The sequence below is a fragment of the Polypterus senegalus genome, chromosome 6 (assembly GCF_016835505.1).
Source record: "Polypterus senegalus isolate Bchr_013 chromosome 6, ASM1683550v1, whole genome shotgun sequence".
NCBI classification, from domain to species: Eukaryota; Metazoa; Chordata; class Cladistia; order Polypteriformes; family Polypteridae; genus Polypterus; species Polypterus senegalus.
The window spans coordinates 85,242,965-85,270,546 of NC_053159.1; the positions used below are offsets into that span (position 1 = coordinate 85,242,965).

At 38.4% G+C, this 27,582-nt stretch overlaps 1 long non-coding RNA gene across 1 annotated transcript; it reads left to right on the top strand.

Moving 5' to 3' along the window:
- Positions 1 to 334: 334 nt before the first annotated feature.
- LOC120530571 lies at positions 335 to 27,582 on the top strand. The gene is made up of 3 exons (XR_005633994.1): positions 335 to 376; positions 24,841 to 24,894; positions 27,375 to 27,582. It is a non-coding gene; the product is annotated as an uncharacterized LOC120530571 (long non-coding RNA).

The window sequence follows — 27,582 nt, forward strand, 5'->3', positions numbered from 1 at the left end:
GGTCAGTTATGACAAGCCTACATAGGTGGATGTATAATTTGAAATATCTTTCATTATGGTAAATGTTCAGTCTAGTGCACCACCATAAATGTCAGTTTTTGCCAAGGGGTGAATTCCTTCAGCCTTATCAGTTGTCTGACTAGTAGTGTGACCTGAGGGGAGACAGCTTTGGGCAGACCGGTCTAAAATGGAGCTTTTCATACCCAGTACTTATAGTATTTACCTGACATCTGGTGACCTGGCCTTGTAAGGAGTGGCAGCAGGTTAGGTAACTGAGACTCATATAGAGAGTGGATACTTGGAAGTGGCTCTTTTTTTATCTCATTTTAAAAAAGCACTTTCCAACTGTAATCTACATTATTGGACATGCATCCTTGTGAGTCGTAGCATCCTTGTAATTTTAAACAGGTTCATATATCAGTATGTCTGCTAATGTCAGTCAATGTCTTCTAAAGCATTCACTGGGAAAATGCCAACTGAGATGTGACGTTTGAATCCTGGTCAGCTAAGTGCATTTTTATTTGTAGAAAAGTATGAGTTGCATAAAACTTCTGCTTCTGTCGCACCTTTATTTCATACATTAATGTAACATGGAAAAATACTTACATTATGTTATAATATTGCCCATAATATTAGTGCACTGGGCTTTATTTGCTCATTTTTTCCGCCAGCTCATAAAAGAAAAAGTAATATATATGTGGTTTACCATATACTGTACAGTAATCTGAAATATACTGATTTATTTAGTCCTGCTATAAATCATTCAGGGCACGTAACAGTGATATCAGAGCAAGAGTAAGCAAAAATGGTTTGATTGTGTCCCTTCAGGTTCCCTGAGCAGTTGTAACGTCTCAACATGCACTAATGAGCCTGATTACTCCGATTTAATGATTCATGTACTGTATATCCAGCCAATGAGATTGCATTGTCCAGCAAGCAGGTTATCTAAGCTTAATGTCATCAAAGTGTCCAGACTGATATTTTCCAAAAAGAAACTGGTGGGATTAGAACAGATATAACAATAGCCCAGCATTAAAGACATCCACATCCACCATCACTTTAATCAAGATATGTTTTTTGGTGCTTTAAGATTTTCAAACTGCTTAGAAGTTTTGGTCTGAAGAGAATGGATTTTGTATTTGTGCAGTCATGACATCATGGTAGAAGATGGTAATATGTTAAATAAGACTTTTTTGACCACAACTGTGAGAATAGTCTTTTTTGTCCATTTGGTTGAGTTAATGTGCCATATCGTAATGACACTTTTCTATAACACCGCAGTAAAATCAGAATTTAATAACCCATCCCCTGATGCATTACAAAGTGAATATATATTCATTTACCTTTTTTCAGTGTTTTTTGGCTTAAGCTAAATCAGGGGTAGACAAATTCGGCCCTGGAGGGCCACAGTGGCTGCAGGCTTTCGTTCATACCCAGTTGCTTCATTAGAAACCTTTGATTGCCACTCTCAGATGGTCTGAGTCAGACCTTATTTAGTTTTATGGTTTGTTAGTCTATAATGTTAGGTTCTTATTTTGTAGATATTTTCCTTTCCAAGGGCATCGTCCAAATGATTTGAAGCCTAAAAGTGACCATTTTCAGTCTGTCACATTTTTCTCCTGTTTTATTAAGTCAAATAGTGCATGATGAACACACACAGATGTAAATGGAAACAAGCTAGATGGAGAACTGCTGGCCGCTTATTGCTAAAAAGGAGCCATTAACACACTGAATGCAGCTGTTTAAGGTTGAAATAAGCAATTAAAGTAGGGGAAACTTAAAAAGGAAGACCACTAAAATGAAGCATTAAACTATCACTTAAGCAATAAGTGCTTCATCTAGTGATGGGCGGAGTGAAGCCTCATGAAGCATCAAAACGTTTGAAGCAATTGTGTCCGAAATCGTATCGAAGCTTCGAAGCATTTGACACTCACCTCTCTAGTGACCCCTCCTGGCCATTTCCATTAACATTACACAAAGTCATGATCTACTTCAATGACGTCTGTTAGAACTCTTATTGCTTTTATTTTTTCGCTGCTACAGACTGACAACGAAGAGAAGGGTTCGTCAGCAACTTCTAGTGTCTGATGTCTAAAAAATATAAATATAACTAACGCCGACAAGCAGAATGCACTATACGATAGCAAGAGTTAAACAAAACAAGACGCCTCACTCATGGATTTCCGGCTCTTCCAATTAGTATTTACTTTTGCACTGTATCATTATAATCGGTCCTGTTATTAGTATTATAATTAACCTTCATCTTTTCTTGAGATCACATTTAATAGCGTTAAATGTTTTCTTTGGTTTGACTTAATTAAAATGGAGTAGACGGAAAATAAAGGTTTATCCCTGTTCTTTGCCATGATATAGGTAAGCACATTTGAAAAAGAAAAGGTGAAATCCTTAAATCAGTTGTTATTATTCGATCAAGTATTGAAATATTTCATTTATTAATACTTTACAATATTTTGTGGAGCACGAAAGTAACGAATTAGCTACAAAGAAATCACGCCGTCAATGGCTCAACTAACTAAGGTGTTTGCTTTTCAAATTCTGAGCGTAGTGCTAGCCCGAATTCGATCCGACATGAAGACTCATCAATAGTAAAAAAATGATCAGAATTGAAATCTTTACAACCAATTTGAACTAAATAATTTTGAGAGATACTGTGGAAGGATCGCATAAGAGATCTGTTCTGGAATCACCAAAATCGCCATCAAAATGCGATGTCTAATTGCGGATGGCAGCTCACGTGTTTACATTAATCCATTTCTATTCATTGCCATTTTGACGTCCATGAACCCCTCTATTGAATAAGGCAGTGGTTCTCAACCTGTGGGGCGCGAAGTAACAAAAGGGGGGCGCGCAGATGTGAAAAAAAGAAAACAAGAATCAAAAATATGATAAAAAACATCTGTTGGAACCAAAACAGATTAACTTAAACTACATTCTGATAATAGAACAATAAATAATATATAGAGTTAGATAAATGTCGATAAAAGTTAAGTAGGTATAATCAAATATGCATCTACATTTCAAAAAATTGTTAGGGGGGGTGGGCGCGCGATTAAAACTGTTATGAAACTCGGGTCGCAAATACTTAAAGGTTGAGAAAAGCTGGAATAAGGTGATAACAAATCCACTGTGGTAGATCAGGTTGAATTTGCTCTGCTGCACCAAACATTCAAAGGCGTCAATCCGGAGCACATCAGAGAGGCTGAGAGACACGGCGCAGATCAGTCACCGGCACACAGACACACACTGGACACTTCAAGGTGAGCAGTGCACATATCAAGGTCGGCATTAAAGATTGAGTGCTGAGGCAACAAAAAGCAGCGGGATAAACACATCTGGACCTTCTTAAAAGCAAAAAACATTTGCTTTTAACAACAGCATCCCTCCCTCGTGAACACATCTTCAAGGTCCGGACAGGTGATCAGTAAAAAGATTTTTTAGTCACAGCACAGTGCAGTAATAAAACATTTCCTAAAACATATAGTTGTCCAGTCTGTATCATTCCTAAGCAATCTTCCAGTAATAGAGGCGCAATCCCAGTTACTTACAGTCTTACAATCTTAGTTCCCTACAGATTTTATTTTTTCTCCAGCCGTCTGGAGTTTTTTTGTTTTTTCTGTCCCCCCTGGCCATTGAACCTTACTCTTATTCGATGTTAATGTTGATTTATTTTTTATAATTATGTCTTTCATTTTTCTATTCTTTAATATGTAAAGCACTTTGAACTACTGTTTGTTTGAAAATATGCTATATAAATAAATGTTGTTGTTGTTGTTGTAGTTACTAACACATTAACACTCAAAGTAAGAACACATTCCACCTTATCAATTTAATATTTAAAAATTTAAAAAACCGCTAAACCCGCCATCAACAACTACAAAAACAGTTGAAATCGTTACTCAAATATTTTTTTTGTTATAGACATAAAACAAGATGCACGTTTCCATTTGATATATCTTTACTAGTGATCTCGCCTTGCTCACTCCCGGTCCATGCTGGAATTTGCTGTTTAATAAAAAAAAAAAAAAGAAAAAGAAAATCAGACTCTTTTGGGTCATAATTCACAGTGGGTGGACGTGAACCCACGTATGCTTTATTATGAAGCGGTAAGGCTACCGCTGCACCACTACTATTTTCAGGAGGATAGAATATAATGTATGCTTTTAATGTATACATGCATGTATGTACTGAAGACGAAAACAATTATATATAGATGTATACTATATGACATACCTTCAGTGTTGCATGAAAACGTTGCATGAGGCGAAGAATGCATATTTATGAGAGTATTATAGTGAGAGACTAGCAGAAAACCCGCGCTTCGCAGCGGAGAAGTAGTGTATAAAAGAAGTTATGAAAAAGAAAAAGAAAAATTTTAAAAATAACGTAACATGATTGTTAATGTAATTGTTTTGTCATTGACATGAGTGTTGTTCTCATATATATATATATATATATATATATATATATATATATATATATATATATATATATATATATATATATATATATATAAACTGCTCAAAAAAATTAAAGGAACACTTTGAAAGCACATCAGATCTCAATGGGAAAAAGAAATCCTCCTGGATATCTATACTGATATAGACTGGGTAATGTGTTAGGAACGAAAGGATGCCACATCGTTTGATGGAAATGAAAATGATCAACCTACAGAGCCCTGAATTCAAAGACGCCCAAAAATCAGAGTGAAAAAATTATGTGGCAGGCTAGTCCATTTTGCCAAAATTTATTTGCAGCAACTCAAAATTGTACGCAGCACTTTGTATGGCCCCTGTGTTCTTGTATACATGCCTGACAACATCGGTGCATTCTTCTAATGAGATGACAGATGGTGTTGTGGGGGATCTCCTCCCAGATCTGGACCAGGGCATCCCTGAGCTCCTGGACAGTCTGAGGTGCAACCTGGTGGCATTGGATGGACCAAAACATAATGTCCCAGAGGTGTTCTATTGGATTTAGGTCAGGAAAGTGTGGTGGCCAGTCAATGGTATCAATTCCTTCATCCTCCAGGAACTGCCTGCATACTCTCACCACATGAGGCCAGGAATTGTCGTGCACCAGGAGCCACTGTACCAGCATAGGGTCTGACAATGGGTCCAAGGATTTCATCCTGATACCTAATGGCAGCCAAGGTGCCTTTGTCAAGCCTGTAGCGGTCTGTGTGACCCTCCATGGATATGCCTCCCCAGACAATCATTAACCCACCACCAAACTGCTCATGCTGAATGATGTTACAGGCAGCATAATGTTCTCCATGGCTTCTCCAGACCCTTTCACTTCTGTCAAATGCTCAGGGTGAACCTGCTCTCATCTGTAAAAAGCACAGGGCACCAGTGGTGCATCTGCCAATTCTGGTATTCTATGGCGAAGGCCAATCGAGCTGCATGCTGCTTGGCAGTGAGCTCAGGACCCATTAGAGGACATGGGGCCCTTGGGTCACCCTCATGAAGTCTTTCTGGTTGTTTGGTCAGAGACATTCACACCAGTGGCCTGCTGGAGGTCATTTTGTAGGGCTCTGGCAGTGCTCATCCTGTTCCTCCTTGCCCAAAGGAGCAGATACTGGTCCTGCTGATGGGTTATGGACCTTCTGTGGCCCTCTCCAGCTCTCCTAGAGTAACTGCTTCTCTCCTAGAATCTCCTCCATGCCCTTGAGACTGTGCAGGGAGACACAGCAAACCTTCTGGCAATGATACATATTGATGTGCCATCCTGGAGAAGTTGGACTACCTGTGCAACCTCTGTAGGGTCCAGGTATCGCCTCATGCTACCAGTAGTGACACTGACTGTAGCCAAAAGAAAAACTAGTGAAGAAACAGTCAGAAAAGATGAGGAGGGAAAAATGTCAGTGGCCTCCACCTGTTAAACCATTCCTGTTTTGGGGGTCATCTCATTGTTGCCCCTCTAGTGCATTTGTTGTTAATTTCATTAACACCACAGCAGCTGAAACTGATTAACAACCCCCTCTGCTACTTAACTGACCAGATTAATATCCCATAAGTTTCATTGACTTTATGCTATACTCGGATTAAAAAGTGTTCCTTTAATTCTTTGCATTGTCGCTACATCGGTCCCTTCAGAAAGAGTCTTCTCAAAAACAGGACAAATAATCACGGAGTGGAGAAATCGCATCAGCCCATCTAAGCTGAGGCATCTGGCATTTCTGAATGCCAACCTGGCCTAAAAACTTTTATTCAAAGAGTCATAGTGTTGTGTTGTTGTTGAGTTTGGCCTTTATTTAATTTGTTTGCTGTGGTTTTGTGTTAAGTTGTTCATTTAAAGCTTTATTAAAATGTTAAACAATTGTAACTGTGTATTTTTTGTAATGAAAAAAGGCATAAAAATACGTAATGTCTGAAAACAATGAATAAGAAATTGCTTATACACAAACCATTCATAATTGCTTAATTAGGCTAAAATATAAGCATCCAAGTGATACTAAACGAAGAGCCATTCGGGAGCTGTAAGAGCCGGCTCTTTAAAGGGAGCCGATCCAAAACAGCCGAAGCTTTGAAAAGACCCGGAGTTCCCATCACTAGGCGTTAGCCGCGGAGCTCAGCTCAGAGCGAAATGAGGTAAATGGGAAGGGATATGATGACGTGACTCCTCCACCCGCCTTAACTGTCAATCCCCCACAAACACAGTCTCTCGGAATTTGCATAAGCACACCCTTCACCTGCAATTTTAACTCAGTTACAAAGTGATCAAAACTCGCTTTATATCCCGCCCTCTCATTAAACTTGTATCCCGCATTACCCGTGGGCATGAAAAACGCCAGCGGCAGCCTGTCTATTAACTTAATTTAAAGTTTAGGTTTATACCTTGCTTTGTTTCCGAAGTAGCTGCACTGATGAATATGGTAGTATATGTCACTCGCTCGCTTCTTATTGTTTCCCTGCCTTCTCAATTATATACTGCATGTTTTCTTCAGCGCATTTTGGAGCTCTTCCTGGTTTTCTACATAGTGCGTTGACAGTCAGTTCACGTGATTACGTGGGCGGCGTGATGATGTTACACAAAACTCCGCCCCCTCGGCTTTCAAGCTCAACTCCATTACAGTAAATGGAGAAAAATACCTTCCAGTTATGACCATTACGTGTAGAATTTCGAAATGAAACCTGCCCAACTTTTGTAAGGAAGCTGTAAGGAATGAGCCTGCCAAATTTCAGCCTTCTACCTACACGGGAAGTTGGAGAATTAGTGATGAGTCAGTGAGTCAGTCAGTGAGTCAGTGAGTGAGTCAGTCAGTCAGTGAGGGCTTTGCCTTTTATTAGTATAGATATGTCGTCACCCATATTGCTAAAGCTCTTCTTTGCAGCATTATGCATTCAACAAGTCGGCGTTTGTATGATGTATAATTTATAATTTTATTTTTTGCCACAACGTATTATCGAGCACAATCATTTAACATGTATTGATCATCTACAAACTTTCATTTCAATGGGAATTCTGTTGAGTTTTTTAACTCTGTTGATGCCATATGTACTTCAAATGGGAGCTCGATGAATAAATAATGAGTCGAAGCTTTGCGCAGAGTACTGAGATTGCGTCATGACAGGCTTTGAATGGGGCTCCGAAGCCTCAGACATGCGTACTACTGAGATCATGACGGGGCTACTGAAGCCTCAGACATCCGTAGTACTGAGATCATGACGAGGCTCCGAAGCCTCAGACATGCGTAATACTGAGATTGCGTCATGACGGGCTTCGAACGGGCTCCAAAGCCTCAGACAATCTTGACGAGGCTCCGAAGCCTCAGACATGCGTAGAAATGAGATTGCGTCATGACAGGCTTTGAACGGGGCGCCAAAGCCTTAGACATGCATACTACTGAGATCATGACGAGGCTACTGAAGCCTCAGACATGCATAGTACCGAGATTGGATCATGACAGGGCTTCGAGCAGACATGGTCACTGGTTACTGAATCTTTGTGAAGCCTCAGCACACTGAAAGGCATTGACCTCTATATTTTGAGAGTCTATCTGACACTTAACTCTCTAGTTATATTTTGTAATTCGTATTGACATTACACATTTCAGTTGATATGGTTAAGCTACAATTCAGGTAGTTGCTGAGAATGAATTATTGTTCTTGTAGATTGCTGTGATTTCCTTTGTCTGATACATAATGTCAAAGATATATTGTCATATATCAGCTTTATATATATGAAAAGATTAGGTAAATCGTTCAACCTTTTTATGGAACACTTCATTTTGTTCAAAACCGTACGTCATATAGTATACATCTATAAATATAATTTTTTCGTCTTCATTAGGAGAATACAACAATGATACTCTCGTATCAATTAAACCATTTTAACGTGCATATGTCAAACAACATATTTCATCCACTGCAGTAAGAACAGTAGTAGTAGTAGTAGTTCAGTTGTGCAGAGCTCGTTAATTATCCGGATTAGGTGGCTCAGTGGTGTTGTCGCTCAGGTTTGTGTCGCTGATCTTCCTCTTGTGAAAGTTTTTTTTTCTATTCCTCCATTTAACAAGCTTGGACGGATAGCGAGCGAATCGAGCTATAGAGGGAAGGTTGGGCCACCGTAGTCGGGCAGGGGGCACACGCCCCTAATTATATTGTGTATGTAAAGAGTTTCACTGTAAAACGTAATAAACTTCATATTTGTGTGTTTGGAGACCCTGGTGTCGTACTGAATTTGTATTGTAGGAAAACAAACTACTGTCCAGCATGCCTAAATGTGTCTTTTCGTGTCTGATCGCTATACGGCACTTCCAACTTGGGACAATTCGCTATAAACAGTTTCAGCCAACCAGCACCTTCTAAACATGCAGAACGACAGTGTGGACCTTTATTGTAGCGGCGCCGCATCTTCGTTTCAGTCAGTCATTGTCCTGTTAGACTATTTACTGTGTGGCAGTAGGGGGCAATAGTGTACCCTGGAACCCTCAGGAACAATTCCAGACACCAGGTAAAAGTCCACGATTGTTTATTTTTATCCACAGAGTGCACCAAGCACCTTCCACACTACTCATTAACTATAATAACCACAATAAACTCTCCTCCTCACCAGACACTTTGCTCCTCTCCCACCCAGCACAGCTCAGTGTCTGGACTGAGGCACCATCCTTTTATAGCCCCTGACCCGGAGGTGTTCCTGTCCCAACAGTCCACAGTTCCTTATTCCTTCCGGGTCAGGGCAAACAGTCCTTTTCTTCAACCCGGGAGCACGTCGTTCCTTCCTGTCACGTGACCGTGATGTACTCCCAGGTTATAGGGCACACAAGAGCCCATGAGCCCCCCTACAGCGACTCCTGGTGGTCCCCAAGGTATCCAGCAGGGCTGTGTAAAAACACTACATAGTCCATAAGGCCCTGCTGGAACTCGGGGCACGATCCTGCTGTCGGGAGAGCTCCTCCTGGCGGCATGGGAAACCGGCAGTCCTCCACAACTGTTAAGTGCTGCTTGAGCTACCGTTTATAGTACAACAGGTGGCCTACATAGTTCTTAAATTGATATTGAAATGCACACACAAGTCTCCTAAATTATTTCTTGAAATGCCTACATTTACAGTGTCCATTTTAGGAAGTCATAGTTTTTACTTGTTCCCGTTATTAGGAATTATAATTTCTCAGTGTCACATATTATTCGTTACTACTTGCGAGTCCCGTATCATTGAGATTCTGTTTTATATTCTGTATAAGGAAACTTTTTAAAAGGAGCGTTGATTAAACTGACTATAGCAGACTTGTCATCTTTTTAAAATGACTTTATTGATTTGATATTGACAATTAATCATAAGGTCAAACATCAAGGAGGATTTGAGTTTGCATGGACTGCGCTGTTCTTTTTTTTTCAGGACATTGTGTCAGTAGAGAGTGCATCACGTTAACAATGCATTCTGTCCTAAATGACAGCGCACACGCTTTTTTATATTTCCTAAAGGCCAATCTGTCTCAATTTGCTCATTAATATATTTTGACAGTGTATTTTAGTGAGAATAATTATAAACATATTACCCATGTTCATTTCGTAGATACGTAACGTTTGGTGAGTATTAATAAAAAGTAACAACACATATAATAGTTATGTTGCATTGTTTATGATTAACAAAATTCATCGTTTATCGGAAATGTTCTACTTATACAGTCGATTTATTCCACTTCTGAAGGTGTACATTGTCGGTATTCTCTATTGCATTTGCCCCCAAGTGTAACGTGTGCCAGTGTAACCGAGGGATGGCAGACGAGCTCACGTAATGGGTGACAAGGAACATTCTCATCCTGATGCCCAAGCTCTTGTCATAAATATTCCCATCTTGTGCTTTTTCTCGTTCCTGCAAGTTTACTATTATTATTGGACATGTAGAGGAAATGTGTTTTATTTTATGTCTATGAAAGGAAGGACGGTAAAGTCTTGAATGAAACTGAATGTTGATGCTTTGGGTTACAAGACAGGTTAAGGAGCAGAGAACATTGAATGTGACATTGACTGCGGGGGATTGTGTAACTGGAAGATGGTTTAAGAATACAGAAACGACAAAAGCTCAGTGTTTCAGTAATTCTGTTTACGTCAATTATTTACTCTGTTGTGCTGCACTTCGGAAGATTACTTATTTAACCCCCCAGCGCAGCCTTTGATAAGATACATTCACAAGGAAAGGATGTTGCTGACAAAGTCAGATGCTTTTTTGAAAGTTTGGCTCCAGATGTGCTTATCCAGCTGCTCCTTCTTCTCAGAACTTGAGTGATCTTTATGTTCACCTCTGGATGAATTTGCAAAGTTTCTTTACAACTTTTTTTGTCTCATTAACGCAGAAATCCCGAGGCTTTCCTAAAATTGCAGAAGACACTGTTGATGGTACTGATTCTGTTTTAAAGACAGTTGTGATTAGTTATGCAGAACACGCTTTTACTCACATTGCTTTTTGGAAATCAATAAAACAAATCAGCAACAGATTTGGGAATCACTGAATAGTAAAAACGTTTAATGAGGAATGTCTTGCGCATATACTGGTGTAATGACCACGTCGGCTTTAGTGAAGCATTTCTTAGCCTCTCTGATATGATCGACATGGGGTAGAATAGATTCTGGATTGTTATGATACGTGCTACCTTATGCAAAATGAACTCATCAATTTGTTACAAATTCTTGGTGGACACGATTCCACACCAAGGAAAAAGGTGCCCCATGTAAATCGTTCATAATGTCTCCAAAATATATTTGTTAACTTTCAGACAAGTACTACTTAACTGTTTTATACAAAATCCTTATTTCAACATATGCGAGCCCCAACTAGGATTTGAACTCGGGTTAGCGTATTTCATCAATATAGCACAGACAACCGCTTTTACGCTTTGAGCCAAAGCACTTCAACGGACTAGTTACTGACCAAATTGACTACTGACTGCGCAGATATCAATGACGTCATTACACTAGAGTGCTCAAAATCACGTGACGGCTGCATTTGAAGCAAGCTTCGAAGCGGTGCTTCGATCTCCAGCGCTTCAATAGCTCGACACAGTGTCGAAACCTGAGTATCGAGCGGCCCATCACTAGCTTCATCAGCAATAATTGACTGCTCATTAAGAAACTGGCTTGTAACAAAAACCTGCAGCCCATGTCTTATGGGAAGGTCAGGGAGTTGTTGACCTTTAGTATCAGGTTGCTGTCATGACAAATGTTTCTTAGTCAGTCATTTTCCTGTATGCATTCCAGTTGCTTTGTTGATTAGTTCAGTTACTACTGTGTCATCATTAAATCTGATTGTTATAATTTTGCTAACAATAAAATAAACACAGGGACAAAGAAAAAGTTTTGGGGATCCACCCAGCATACTTGAAAGAATGCAAATCCAATTGAAGGTCTTTACAGACATGAGCTTCAAGCAGAACTGAACAAGTTTACATCATGGATGGAATCCTGGGATCTGGAAGAGGAAATGACAATATTGGAGGGTGAACTCTGAGGTGTGGATAAGGGAACAGACTGAAGTATCTTCTGATGTTCTGTAGGGGAAAAGGTGAAAATGTTAGAGGACAGCGGCAAACTCTGATCCTGTGGGGAAATACAGGTATTTCAGTCCGTAGACTGTCTCACATGCACACGTGCGTGACACATCCCCATCCCCTCTCCTGGGTCCAGACCCATCAGATTGGGCAGGAGAGGTTGTGAACCCGAGAAAGAACATTGGTATTGACTTTGACAGATCTAATAAACCTATAAGTTGTAGGTCCAAAAACCACCTTATGTTTCATGGGTTTGTCTCCTTGTGCACTGCCATCCACTGTAAAGCAGCATGGTCGATGACAAGGGTAAACTCGCGGCCTTGGAGGTAGTATATCAGTTGCGTTACTGCCCATTTAATGGCCAAGGCTTCTCTTTCCACTTCCGCATACCTGGTTTCCCTGACCAGCAGTTTCATGCTCAGGAACATGACTGGGAGTTTGACACCATTGATGCTATAGATTAACACAGATCTGAGGCCTGTGTCCGAAGTGTCGGTCAGAAGAATAAAAGGAATAGAAAGGTTTGGAGTGATCAAAACAGGTACCAACTTTAGGGCTTGCTTCAGGTCATGAAATGCAGAGTCTGCATGCTTATCTCATTACCCTGAATTGGGATCCCTTTCCTTTGTCAGATTTATCAAGGGCTCTGCTCTTTCTGAGAATTGGGGCAGGAACCATTGGTTGTACACTGTTAATTCGGGAAAGGTTTGGACTTGCCTCTTGGTTTTCGGAAAGGGCCATTTTAAGATGGCTTCAACTTTGGAACACTATGGTTTCATCATATCTCTGCCCACCACGTAGCCTAAATATTTGGCCTAATTTAATCCGAAGAAGCATTTCTTGAGTTTAATCTGAAGACAGGCCTTACCAAGTGTTTGGAGTACAGCTTGAACCTGCTCTGGGTGTGTCAGAATAGATGATGACATCATCCAGGTAGGCGGTACTATAGGAATTATGGGGTCGTAACACTTTATCCACCAGATGTTGAAATATTGCTGGTCCTGTGAAATCCAAATCGAAAAACACAATATTGCCAGTGTCCGCTAGGGGTACTAAACACGGTTTTTGTATAATCTGTTAAAGGAATTTGCCAATACCCTTTTTTCATGTCAGATGTGGTCAAGCATTTTGCATTCTACAGCCTCTCAAGGACGTTGTCCACATGGGATATAGGATATTTGTCCATTGGGACACTTAATTAAACCAACAGAAGTCATTGCCGAACCTCCAACTCCCATTCGGCTTATGGATCAAGACTATAGGGCTGGATTAAAAACTCTCCTCTATCACAGCTAGATCCATCATTCTCTTGAACTCAAGTTTCATTTCTGCTTTTTTTGCTTCCATGTGATGATAAGGGCATTCCCTGACTATCACCCCAGTTTCATTGATTATGTAATGCACAATCAGGGTGATCCGGCCTTGTCTTTCGATTACTACTTCCGGGACTGACAGTATAACTGCTTTGAACTCCTGTTTTTGAATAGGCATCACACCGAAGTTAAGTGTTACTTTCTGAACGTAATGAGAGCTGGCTGAGCTGGGTAGGGGTCTAAATCCCCTTCCCTCCATGGTTTCAGCAGCTCAACCCAGCAGAAAGTGCTGAAATGACAGACCTCCTCATTAACCCCCGGCCAATAAAAGCAGAGTTTGATTCTTTGTAGCATCTTGTTGGCTCCCAAGTGGGCGCCCAGGAGATGTGCGTGTGCCAACTCGCATACTTGCCACCAGAAAGTCTGTGAGACTAACATTAGTGACCTCACCTTCCCCTTGTGCTCAGTTACTCTATATAATAAGTCATTGTTAATGGCAAAGTGGGTTTCATTAGGCTTAGAAATATTCATGCATTGGCAATATATGGAAACTACTGCATTTTTTACAAATTTGAGGGAATCATTGTTCCATTGCTCCTCTGTAAAGGAGGCCGGTGTTTGCATAAATTGAAAATCATGAGAAGTAAAGGGGTCAAGGCTAATGACAATGGGCGGAGTTTGAGACCATACTACCTCGCCAGTAGTCGATTATGTTCCTGGCTGAGACATCTCGGCTTCTGCCCAATTGCAATGAGTTGTGACATGACCTCTTGTTGCCAGCTGGTTACACAGTGTGGAGACAGCTTGGTGAAGATCATTTCCATCCATAACTAGGGCTGTAGGAGTAAAGGAATGATGTGTGTTAAACTGCTTTTGATTTTAGACCAGTCTTGACCTATTATCACACTTCTCATGGTGTCATTGTTATTGTTTACGCAGGTGGCAGACCTGTACCATTGAGTTTCCCTGTGAGTACAGGTCAGATTGATCTTTTCTTTATGTATTGGCAAGCGACAGTAGAAATGTTGCTGAAGGAATAAATTGTGCCACTACCTTAAACTTATTCACCACCATTACTCCCGTACAAGGACAAGACAAGGGGTTAGCAACTGCACAATATCATCTTCCATTTGCCCAACAGCAGTCCAATGGTTCTGTAATCTGTGGGCAGTTGGGAATGGTGTATCCTGGTTCACCGCACTTGTAGCAGCGAGGAACGGGATTGCACTTTTCTTTAGGTTTGACTGTGGGCTCCGTATTGTGGTGGCTGGGCTCCTGATGGGCAATACGTCCCATCCAGGTTTGCAAGCAGACTTTTCTGCATGCTTGGATTGGTATGCCATGCAGTGACGTTCCATGGTTTCTACCAAGGCATCCATATTTTATATGCCTAATGGCAGATTTGCTATGTAAGGTAATCAGACAGGGCATTCAATAAAGGGTCGCAAGCCACTTGTTCGATGACCTACTTGGAATTGTTTACATCTGGCCTTAGCCATCTTCCTGCCTTGCCCCAGATGCCTGTGGGCAGATTGGCTGCTCTGGGTCAAACCACTACTCTCTGCAAAGCCTTGCCTGCTAGTCCATGGACACACTGTAGCACTTTACGTGCTCTGCTTTTAGAATGTAATAATATGCAGGAGCCTCCTCTCCCATGTCATATAAGGTTTGTTGAGCCTCACCTTTGAGGAATGGTGTCAGTATGTTTGTCCCAAGGACCTGGGAAGGAGCCTGCCCCTTGTCCTGTTGGACGGCAACTCATACTTGAGCTCTTACTTCTAATTCAGCAAACTGATACTCCCAGCTGTGCTTTCAGCGTCTATAGTTCTGCAGCCATATTGGGGAGGACCAAATTTAGGTTTTGTTCTTCAGACATCTTGGAACAATCCTGTCAACTATGTCACTGTAAAATAAACAGAGGGTTTGGGAATCCACCTGGTATACTTAAAAGAATGCTAATGCAAGTGAAGGGCATGTGCTCCAGACAGAACTGAACAATGTATGGCTGTTGTATAACAGACAAGAAGAGGCAGGTCTAGAAAGTGATGTAGACTGAAGGGTGGAATCCTGGGAAATCAGAAGAGGAAATGATGTCAGTGAGAGGTGGGATCTTGAGGGGTAGAAGAGGAAGTGACGATATTGGAAGGCAAGTTCTGAGGACTGGAATGGGGAGTAGGCTGAGGTATCTCCTGTTGTTCTGTAGGGGAAAAGGAGGAAAGGTTAGATAAAGGGGATAACCCCTGGTGCAGGAATGAAATGCAATAAGTTAAGCCCTTATATTATCTCCCATGCGCACGGGTGACATAACTTTTGTATTTGTTTCATGTTGGATTTGCAATTATTTCCCATCTTTTCTTGCATTTAAAGTATTTGGACTGCCCTCAATCTAATTCTACATTAGATTTTTACCTTCATTTTTACTTACTTACTTTTTACTTTCAGTAGGTAAAATAATTTCATGTTATTACTGAGATTCAAAAATATGAAAGAGTGACAAACTCCATATATGACTGCAGTTGTTATCCAGACAATTATTATATTAGAATCCAATTTTTGACTTAATTTTATTACTCACATGCTAAGATTCCTTAATTGCTTTTTGTATTCATAAGTCAGCGTTTGTGTCTTTATTTTCTTAACTGACTGAAAAATAAAAAAAAGATGTGAATAACAGAGAGCCAAACAGGAAAGTTTTCCCATTTGCAATCATGTTCACTCAGAGTTAGGCTTAGGATTAGTAACACAGTCTCTTCCAACTCTGCTTTAAGACAGACAGTTGGTTTTTAAGTAATTAGCAACAATTGGGACACCTGTGCAAACTGTTTGCATCAACTTGCAAGACTTCATTTACTTTAATTACTGACGAATATCTATAGGTTGTAGCTTATTAGTTGTTCCCTGAAGAAGGCCCATTTGTAATATTCTGATATTTTCCTTTTTTCAGATTTAGCAAACCTAAACTTTAAACTGCCAGAGGTTTAAATTTTCACCATCTTAGGAGATTCATTGCAGTACAACTGATTAAATTTGAACAAAAACTGGAAAAACTGCATTTTTCTAAAACTTTTGACTGGTTGTGTATAAATTTGACTTTATCTTGTGCATGTAATTGAACCAAACTGATTTGATTGTCACTGTTTTATTAAAAAAAGGTTACCTACAGTTTGTTACAGTAATTTCTGAAACTGCTCACATTACTCTGCACTTTTAAATTCCCATTCCAAACACAAGGTGGAGTACCTATCCAGTGTAATTTACAGTAACACACAAACAAAAGGAGCTGCAGAGTATAGCAGGCTGCTCTACACGCAGGTATCTTTAGTTTACACCAGTCTCTTTATCTGAAAATGTTTATTAAAGTAATGTACATTAAGTGTATTGCAAAGGGATGTACGTGCTATATTTCTGCATATAGCTGAAGTGTTATCAGGTTAAATAAATCCATTGGGATCACACAATGAGCTGGTAGTGGCGGGGATTTATGCTGCAACTTGTGTCTTAATATGCAGCACCTTAGCCACAAGGTCAGCTTATCTAACGTGTGTGGGGCATACAAATTGCACATGATTAAAGCTATGAACTTTATTAATTTAAATTATAGGAACTGATTCAATCTGGAACAGCATACTGCATTAATCTATATATATATATATATATATATATATATATATATATATATATATATATATATATATATATTATAACTGCTTACAATCATGATTTTAAATTGATGGTATATTTTGGGTGCCCTTTCTATATAAATTATACATACATTATGATTTGTAAGATGCTGTCAATAAAACATGATTAAATACAATAGATTCCCATATGCATTGACTCTCTGCTTCATGTTGATGGTATAACTGAGTAAGTACTACCTGTCCCAAATCAGTCTAATATTGTCATGTCCAAGTCAAGTGAATCACAATGAATAAACGTAGTGTTCTAAATGACACTTTCAGCCACAAGGGGGAGCATGTGTTCAATGTCCTCAGAAGTCCTTGGTGACTGGGGAGTGACAGGTCTGATTTTCATATGCTTATAGCATTTACCTGACGTGTTCATCCTTGTGAACTGGCTTTGTTTATTGGTTTATAAAATCAGGCCTAGCAGGTTACTTAACTGAGAGGTACAAAGGGAGTGAGTGGCTGGAATGGATCCTTTTTTGATCTCATGTAAAAATGCAATCTTGTGAACCACAGATATTAAGGCATTTTATCAGTTTAAACTATATAACTGTACTTTGAATACCATTAACATCAGAGCTATGGCATCGTTGCTGTTTAAACAGGTTCAAAGATTTATATGTGTCACTCTTTCTGTTTTTCAAGCTCTCATCTTTTCAACAAACCCTGGGAAAAATTAAATGTGGAATAAAGCATAGCATGATTAAAATATAAAAAAGAGCTTTTCATCTACAAGTGTTTTTCAAATTGTAAAAATTTTGCCTATCACAACTTTATCTCACTCATACATTCCATAGGGAAAATTACTTATATTATACTTTAATATTATGGCATATTGTGTTTTATATTCTCATTTTTTCAGCCAAGTCATAAAAATGGGGATATGTGTATTGCACCACATAAATTAAAATACACTGAATTATTTAGTCCTGCAATAAATTATCATGTGAAGCCTTAAATGCAAAGCTTGCAAAGGTGATATCTGTATTAGAATATTCAAAATGTGTTTGTTCTTTTATCTTTAGGCTCCCTGTATCAGTATCCATTGATGAGCCTCATTACTCAGGACAAATGATCTAGGGCAGGGGTGGCGAACTCCAGACCTAGAGTGCCACAGTGGCTGCAGGTTTTCATTCTTACCATCTTCTTAATTAGTGACCAGTTTATCCTCCTGATTACTTCTTTTAATTAACTTGACTCAGGTCCCATAGTTGTTTCTTTTTCTTTAATTAGCAGCCAAACAATAATGAGACACAAAACAAGTCACCACATGACCAGCACCCCTGTGCCCATCACACATCATCTGAAATTAAAGAGAGGTCACCTCTTAGGTCACCAAAACATTCTGACGGTGCTCTTAAAAAGAACAGAAAAACAACAGTTTTTCGAAATGTGTGCTGTGGCAGAGTAAGAGCAGCAACAAGCCATGGAATTAAATAACGGATTTAATTAACAGCAAGAATTGGCTTCTCATTAAGAAAGTGATTGGAGTAAAATTGGTTGGAGTTTGAAGCCCCAGTTTAGCTTATCACCTGTTAGCTCGTTTCACATCTCATTTCTGCTTGGCTGTCTTTTAATGAAGAAAGGAATCAATTCAGAAGGATGAACTCTTCTAACAGGGCTATTAAAGTGATGGGGAAAAAGTTAATTACCAGTGTAAACTGGTCACTGATTAGGAAAAGGGTTAGAATGAAAGCCTGTAGCCACTGCGGCCCTCCAGGCCTGGAGTTCGCCACCCCTGATCTATGGCTTATTCTGTTCAGCAAACAGCTCTCTGTACTCATTGTTATCATCATGTTCAAAACCGTAGCCATCTTATTTTCTTAAGAGAGAATGAGTCACTTCAAGATTTTCAAATCAGTTATACTGTATGTCTGAGCCAAAGCTGCCCCTTCACTGTTATGAATGAGTGTTATCTTTCAAAGTCCTCCACTTTACGTTGTGTGCACAACTTGAATTGAAAGTGGCCTCATGCTTGTGTTCTCAATTTGTACGATTGAGTTCTGTTTCAGAAGTAAGAAAAGTAGACAATGATCTTTCTTACAAATTAAGAGCATTTTATTTGAGCTATGTATGGCAAAATCTTCAGCAATTACAAAAACAATAGACAGACAAACAGAACTGGGGGTCCACTAGAATGTTTTAGAACCCACTATGAGTCTTTTTAATTAGAAAAATTACATTTTAAAAATGTTACGGATATTAAAAATTTGGTTTCATTCACATATTTTGTTAATGTTATGTTAACGTTACGTTTTTAAATCTTGTAAATCTATTTCAGTCTCCCCGTATACGTTCATATTATGTAGAATGTTTGTAACCAAGTGGTCTTTTTATTACTCATTTCTCATACATTTCCTAACCTTTTAAGTCTCCTTTCAAATATATTGCCTGCTTTTGCTACCATAGGTTTTACTGGGCTTTTATTAATTTGGCTTTATAATAATGATTTTATACTGTTTAATTGGGTTGAGGTATATTATTTTTGTGTGGGTGATTGCCATTATCCCACTTGGGTTAGCAGCAGAGAAGAGATGTCTTCAATACAAAGCTGTCTGGTGTGGGCACCTGGTGATTGGCACAGGTGTAACTCTGATCTGAAGACAAGCGGTTGGTCTGCTTGCGCTGAGCTAGTGAGTCTCTTTGCTTGAGGCCGCTGTCTACATGCAGGTGAGGCTGTACACATGGGGCACTATAAAGCAGACACCTCTCATATAAAGAATATAGTTAACAGTAACTGTAGTGAAGACAAACCAAAATGACGAGCACAGAAATCTTTATAATAATATATTCAAGGTATAGTGATAAGAGCACCTGGTGTGGTTGGCTGCCATATTCCCACAGGGTTAGCAGCTGAGAAGAAACGTCTTCAAAAGAAAGCAGTGTGGTGAGTGGGCACCTGCTTTGGTGATTGGCACAGGCGTAACTTAACCGTTTGGTGTGCTTAAGCTGAGCTAGCAAGTCTCTTTGTTTGAAGAAGCTGTCCATGTGCAGATAAGATGGTACACATGGGGTGCTATAAAGCAGGTTTATAATGGCAAAATTCCACAGCAATACAATTAAAAATTAATAACCAACAATAAAGAAGGACCTACTAGTTGTGCAATATTACAATATGTCATACAGTATCGACAAAAGCTTTAAACTATACATAAGAATTTTATATCTGTAATGTAAATATGCGACTTTACTCAGCTATGGTGATAATGGACAGTAATCAGTTATTGAATTAAATTGTAGCTTTTCATGATTACTTGGAGCTTTTCATCTGATCTTTGAAAGGCTGTAGAGATACAGAGATAGAGAGCTGTGTAATAGCACTGCTGAAGATGGCAATATGATTAGTTTGATTTTTTACTTTTTTTTAAGCACAACTCTTAGAAAAGCATTTTGTGTTAATGTAAGACATGGTTAACAACACCACTATGGACACTTTTCTGTAGTGCAGCAGTACACATTTACATGGTGTCAATTACCCATCTGCATCCCCTGTGCCACATAAGAAAACATATACGTACATTTGATTACCTTTTTCAGTGTTGTTGGTTCAAGCCAGATTACTAAAATCTGATACTCAACGCATCTGTGCAAGATAATAGTTTTAATTGTAAGTAAATGGAGTGGACCACTCTTGTGGTTGAGTGTGACATATTTAGTGTTGGTGAACTTTACTACCAGGTTATTGTTAGCAAATGTTTCCTCATCTCATACCATTGCGCATTATTGTTAATGCATTAATTAGTCCAATTGCTGTGGTGTCATCATTAAATATGATGATATGATTTTGTTAAACTTGTAATTTATTTTACATTGATTTTGTTATTATTCTCCCATTTTTGCATGTTATGGTTTTGGTTCTGATTACTTTAATTTTGTATTTGTTTTTATTGTTAGTATTAAGTTATTACCACAACTAGCTGTGCTACCTGTCTAAGATGGGTTGAAATCTAAATAATGAACATAGACCTCCACAACAGCGTTTGCAGTGTACCATCAATTGGAATCTATTTTGTAATGCATGTAGTAATAAAATACATTGCATTTGTCATTCCCACAGATGGTGCACCGCAAACATTTGCACTGAATTTTTCATTCCAACAGATGATTTACGAATCCCATATCAAATGGCATATAACAGGAATATAGCAGCCAGATGGATATACTGATACACAGACACACAAATTGAATTTAATCCTTCTAGTAAGGTAGATACACTGATTTCTGTTTGCAGTGACTTTCTGTCTGTGGCATTCAGCACTAATATTTGCAGTGACGTGTGCCCATCCAGTTGCTATGTATCTGGCATCTATTTGGCATGTAATTCATAAAAGCAGTGCTAATGCTTGTAATACGCCATCTGTTGGACAAAAGAGACATAGCAACTGGAAGGACAGACACACAGTTAAACAGACACACAGACAGTTGTCCTTTTATTAAGGTGAATGTCATTTTGAGACACTTACTAGCTTTTTTTCTCTTATTGGTTTCTAGGCAAGTTGCTACCACTTGACAATCAGAAGTTGCAGTGTATGAATTCATCATCATAGTGATATAAATGTCAGTGCCTTGCAGGTTGTCCAGGATTGTGCATATTCTAAACAAACATTGTGGTGTGTTAATGGTGTTGTAAGGTGTCTAACTGGCTTTGTACTTTAGGCTTTGCCTTTAGGTTAGTGTTCTTGGTTAGGTATTTCAGCTTCATTTTACAGGGTGGCCTGTTAGTGCATTGCTGTCTTACAACAAAATGACTGGTTAAGTCAATGACGACTGGCTTCTAAGTCAATTTAGACTCCCAAGCGTTATCTTCTTGGAGCTCTTGATATCATTTTTAAGATGAAATAAAGTAACGTATGTATATTACATTATACAGATGCATTTTTAACTTCATTTAAATAATGTATATTGTTAATAATTAAATTTGTGGATACGGTGGACAGCAGTAGTGATGAACCATTCAGGGATTGTTCCTGCCTTGCAATGTAAGCTTGGTAGGACTGGCACAACCCTGAATGGAGATATACTACAAAGATATTTCAGTGTTCCTTAAAAGTTTTGAAGAATCTAATCTTAGAGGTGGCTTGACAGTTATTAAAGAGCTGACTGTGTGGTGAGTAGTTACTTGGACAAAGAAAACGAATGACAGGAATTGGGGTTAATATGTTTGAAAGAGTCAGTACTGCTGCAATAAATGATTTCATCGAAGGTCGCGCACAGCACAGCAAGCATCTTCCGGGAAGCAGGAACAATCTCTGGACAGGTTGCCAGCTTGTCACTGCCACTGTGCCAATGTGCCCTTATGTTTCATACATGCTTTAATTCCTATCATCATGAAAATGATATCAAGTATACATCTTAGTATTTAATGTATTCAGAGAGTGGTAATATCATGAATATAATGTATCCTGTGTCCTTTTAGCCTAAGAGAAAGCCAGTTTAAGAAGCACGTAGTGATTCACACATATAGAGTACATAGAAGAACATATGGAATACAAAGCATTCAACGTGTTAGTTTAGTTACGATGAGATTTGAGAAACTAGTAAATGAAACGATTTTAAGATAAATGTATGATGTTCTACTTTAATGACAAAATAAACAAAGTGATTAAAGTGGAAATAAGGAGAGTAAAGTTGACATTTCAAGCTTTTTTTTCTACAGTGTCCCTATTTATGTTTCTTTTCTCTGTACTCTAACAAGCTTCCATATGACACTCAGACGGTGGGCTGCAACTCACCTTTTTTTGCATGAGGCCCCAGGTCTTTATAACTTGTATATTTGCCACCCAGCAATAAAATTTAATCTTGGGTAGTGCTATGCCCCCATTGTAGATTCGCCCTTTGGATGTGTGAATGTTTAGAATTTCACATAAATTTAAGTTATGGTTGAGTCTAATTTCTTAAAAAATGATTTGATAATGTATATTGGGATGCTCCGAAATAGGAAGTGCAGCTCGGTTAGGATGGTCATCTTAACAATGTTGAGTCTCCCTGCTAATGTAAGGTGGAGGGTAGACCATCTAGTCATGTCTTGTTTAATTTTTTCCATGCAGACCGCTAAATTTTGCCGAAAAGCAGGTTTATATTTACTTGGAATATTTACCAATAGATATTTAAACTGATCTGCTAAGATAAATGGGAAGATTACCGGTCCGATATTACATACTAAAGAATTCACTGGAAAAAGCACACTTTTAATTAAATTGATTTTAAGTCTAGATATCCTTTGAAAATCTGCTAATACTTGTAGGACTGCTGGCACAGACTTTTGTGGATCTGATATATACAGTACCATATAATCTGCAAATAGTAATATTTTCTGTTCATGTCCTTCTCTGAAAATCCCCTTTATCTCTGATGTGTTTTGAAAATATACAGCCAATAAGAGCAAAGGTGATAAGGGGTATCATTGTTGAGTACCAAGTTCTAGTTTGAAGTTATCTGAAATAATGTTGTTAATATGAACTCAGGCTCTTGGACTAGTATGAAGTAGTTTAATCCATGCACATATGTTCGCATCAAGCCCAAATTTGTGTAATGTTGTGAATAGATAGTCCCATTCTACCATATCAAATGCTTTTTCTGCATCTAAACATAATAAGATTGCTGGGGTGAATTAATGGGTGAATATATTATATTAAACAAATGTAGAAGGTTAGAATTTACATGTCTGCCTTTAATAAATACTGTTTGGTATTGTGATATTACATAATGAAGCAGTTTTTCAGTCCTTCTGGCTAGAACATTGGAGAGTATCTTAATATCATTATTCAGAAGAGAGATTGGTCTGTACGATGCACATTGTAATAGGTCCTTGTTCTTCTTAGGAAAGATGGTAATTAATGCTTGGCGAAAAGTTTGAGGTATATATTTTTTGTCTTTAGCTTCTATAAATGTTATTAATAATAGTGGAGCTAACTTATTTGAGACTTTTTTTATATAAAATTCCACTGGGTAGCCAGGGCTGGCTGTTTTCCCACTTTGAAGTGACTTTGTAAAATCTAGTAATTATGAAAGTGTCAGAGGTTTATCCAGTTCTGCATCACTAAGAACATCTTGCTCTAGTATCTTTAATGAATCAAGAAATTCATTAGATGGTGTATTATTTTCTTTAAACTGAGTAGAATATAAGGATTTATAGTACTCTCTAAATGTGTCAGTTATATTTTTATGGTCAGTAATTTTTATTTCCATTTGCATTAGTAATCAGTGCTATTGCATTACAGAATTCCTGTCTGTGGATTTGTTGGACTAAGATCTTATTGCACTTTTGTCCGTGTTCATAATAATGATGTCGTGATTTAAAGATAAGCTGTTCCGTTTCTTTAGTAGTTAAGTGGTTAAACTGTGAATGCAAAACCTGTCTTTTCCTATAGAGTGCCTCTTTGGAGACTTGGCTTACTCTGGAAATTTAGTGTGGTTTATGATTGCATATTTTAATTGTTTAAAATTTTCCTTTTCAAAAACATGTATTTGAATGTCATGTAACTTCCGTAATGTATTCACATAGAAAATGTAAAACACACAAACATATTAGCTATACAATTAGACTTTAAATAGTAAAATCTATTATATTGTGCACAACCTGTGACCAAGACTAAATTATCTGCACCACCAATAAGACTGCATTATCATATTGTAATTCTGTGATGCATTTACTTGTATTGTCTGACAGCATACTTGTAATTTCACCTTGAAAATTCAATGTAAAAACACATAACTCATATTACTTTAAACTTGACTTTTGATGCTTTTAAGTCATTTTCTTGTAGAAATAATGAAAACAAGTATAATGTTCATGGCTTTCATTGATCATTTTGTTTTTTTTACCTAGGATGTGTTATTCATGTGTGAATTCACCCTGGGATGTATGAGCAGGTAATATGAGGTAAATACTTTCAGAATCTACAAAAATTGTTTAATGTTCTAAAAACAAACTGCCCAGGTCTCTGCCTGTAGTCTGTTTCTCTTCTGTTCTACTGTACCTGAGGGACTATTTCACATTGGGATTTCTGGTCACATCACTCTCTGAATTACATACGGGATGGACGTTGGCTGTTGATTATGATTTAGTACACTTTAATTTGAACACAAATATCTGGAGTATTGTAGTGTGACCTATAAATTCAATAAAACTAAAAAAAAGAAGTAAGTATCTAAGGAAAGTTAACTTGGGAGTTCCCTAAAATGTATTTATTAAAAAATATAAAAATGAAAAATATTAGGGCCCCAACAAATAAAACAAGCCATTTGGTCCTAGTAATAATCATTAGAAGCATTGTCTTGCTCAGCCAACTTTCCATATTAAAATTTATTTTTATAGCACCTTTCACAGACCACACAGGACATTATTTTACAGAGTAATAATTGAATATAATTCAGCATAGTATGCAACACAAAGGGCGGCAGGTTGACGTAGTGGGTAGCACTGCTGCCTCACAGTTAGGAGACCCAGGTTCGCTTCCCGGGTCCTCCCTGCGTGGAGTTTGCATGTTTTCCCCGTGTCTGCGTGGGCTTCCTCTGGGTACTCCGATTTCCTCCCACAGTCCAAAGACATGCAGGTTCTAATTTCTCCCTAGTGTGTGCTTGGTGTTCGTGCCCTGCAGTGGTCTGGCGCCCAGTCTGGGGATTGTTTTCTGCCTTGCGCCCTGTGTTGTCTGGGATTGGCTCCAGCAGACCCCTACAACCCTGTAGTTAGGATATAGCGGGTTGGATAATGGATGGATATAACATAGTCATTTACCTTCTGGTAAATTACAAAAAAAATAACATATTTTTGCACAGTAGAAAGCAAATAAAGCATTGGTGTACCCACAGGATGTCCCATTTAAAGCAAAAATAGAAAAACATTAGAATGCCAAAATTAACAAAAATTCAATTATAGCACAGTAGTTACTCTTTCAGTACAGCTTTCCTAATGAGGTATAATCCCTCTTAGGTAGCCGTCTCTCAAAAGAACCCTCACTTCATGCACTTCTTATATAATGGCTAGGGAGGTAGAGGTATAAAGGAAGCGAACAGATAGGTGCTTGAGGACAACCTCTATCATTTTAATGGTGGAAGTGACAAAATGTGTTATTATCTATGTGCTACATTATTCCCCTTTTTACTTACTCAACAAGACCATTAGACACTCCCTTAGCCCTCATGTGTGACTGGGGGGCATGAGTGAACTTTGAATTTGCTATAAAATAAGAACATACGAAATGTGACAAAGAAGAGGAGACTGTTCAGTAAATCAGAAAAAGTAATGGTCCCAGGACAGACCCAATGAGGAAGTCCTCTGACATCCCATGCCAAGTGGAACATTTTCCTCTTATTAATACTCTTTGTCTCCTGCTGGTTACCCAGTTTGAGATCTGATGCCTATAGCTTTTAGTTTTAGAATTAAACTTCAGTGTTGGACTGTATCAAAGACTTCTTGATGGTCAAAGTAAATTGTGTTCTATGCTTTGCAATGATTGCAGTTGCCTATTCAAAACAATCTAGAAGATTGGTTTGGCAAGATCTTCCTCTCAAAATCCATGCTGGCTGTTATGTAGAATGTTATTTTCATATAAGTACTTTGCTAATTTATTTTTATTATAATTTCCACAATTTTATATGACCCAGAAATGAGACTTAATAGTCTATATTATCAGGAAACATTTAGTGTCCCTTCTTGAAGACTGCAGTCACGTTTACAAGTTTCCAGTCCTCCGGTGCTTCTCTATTCTGAAGTCACTGCTTAAATATGCCTGGTAAGATTTTATGGATGATGTCTTTCATTTCATTTAGTGCAAATGGTTATTCAGAGAGTCTTTAATGTGTCAGGGGGCTTGATTAATTTATGCTTATGTTTTTAGTCGGCTACATTACTGTAAAGAAGTTCTAACAGGACTACATAAGAAAGACATCAATTAATGCAGAATGCAGCAGCAAGAAAATCCCAGCACATCTCACCAGTTTTAGTGTTGTTGCATTGGTTACTCATGTCATTTAAAATTGACTTTAAAGCACTACTAATGACGTATAAAGCTGTAAATAATCCTATATTTTGAATTTCCTGTCCTCCTATACTTCAAGTCGTAACCTTAGATATTCATATGGTAGTTTGCTTATAATTTCAAAAGCCAAGTTTAAAAGAAATAGTGAGGCAGAATTTTTCTGTTATGCACCAAAAATCTAGAAAACTTCCCCAATAGAAATTCATCAGGCTAATACTGTGGAAAATTTTAAAGAACTGCTAAAACACATTACTTTAATTTGGCCATTTTGTAATTACATTTTGGATCTACTCTTAATAGACTTTATAGGCATAAAATTATCCAGCTGTTCAAGGACTTGCAATCTTTACTAAACACTACTTTTCTGTGCTTTCTTCTGCAGTTCTCTGTGTTGCCATTTTGTGCCACCACAATCTGATCGAGGCATCGTGCAGCCACCTGTGATGTCTGCATGAAAGCTGATAATCCAACTTGTCACATGACACAATGTGTTGAATCATCTGAGACAAAGCCTGGAAGCAATGAGGAATAACATAACAGCATTTATGTAAAAAAGAATGCCCAGTGAGGGCTGGGCGGTCTTACTTGCC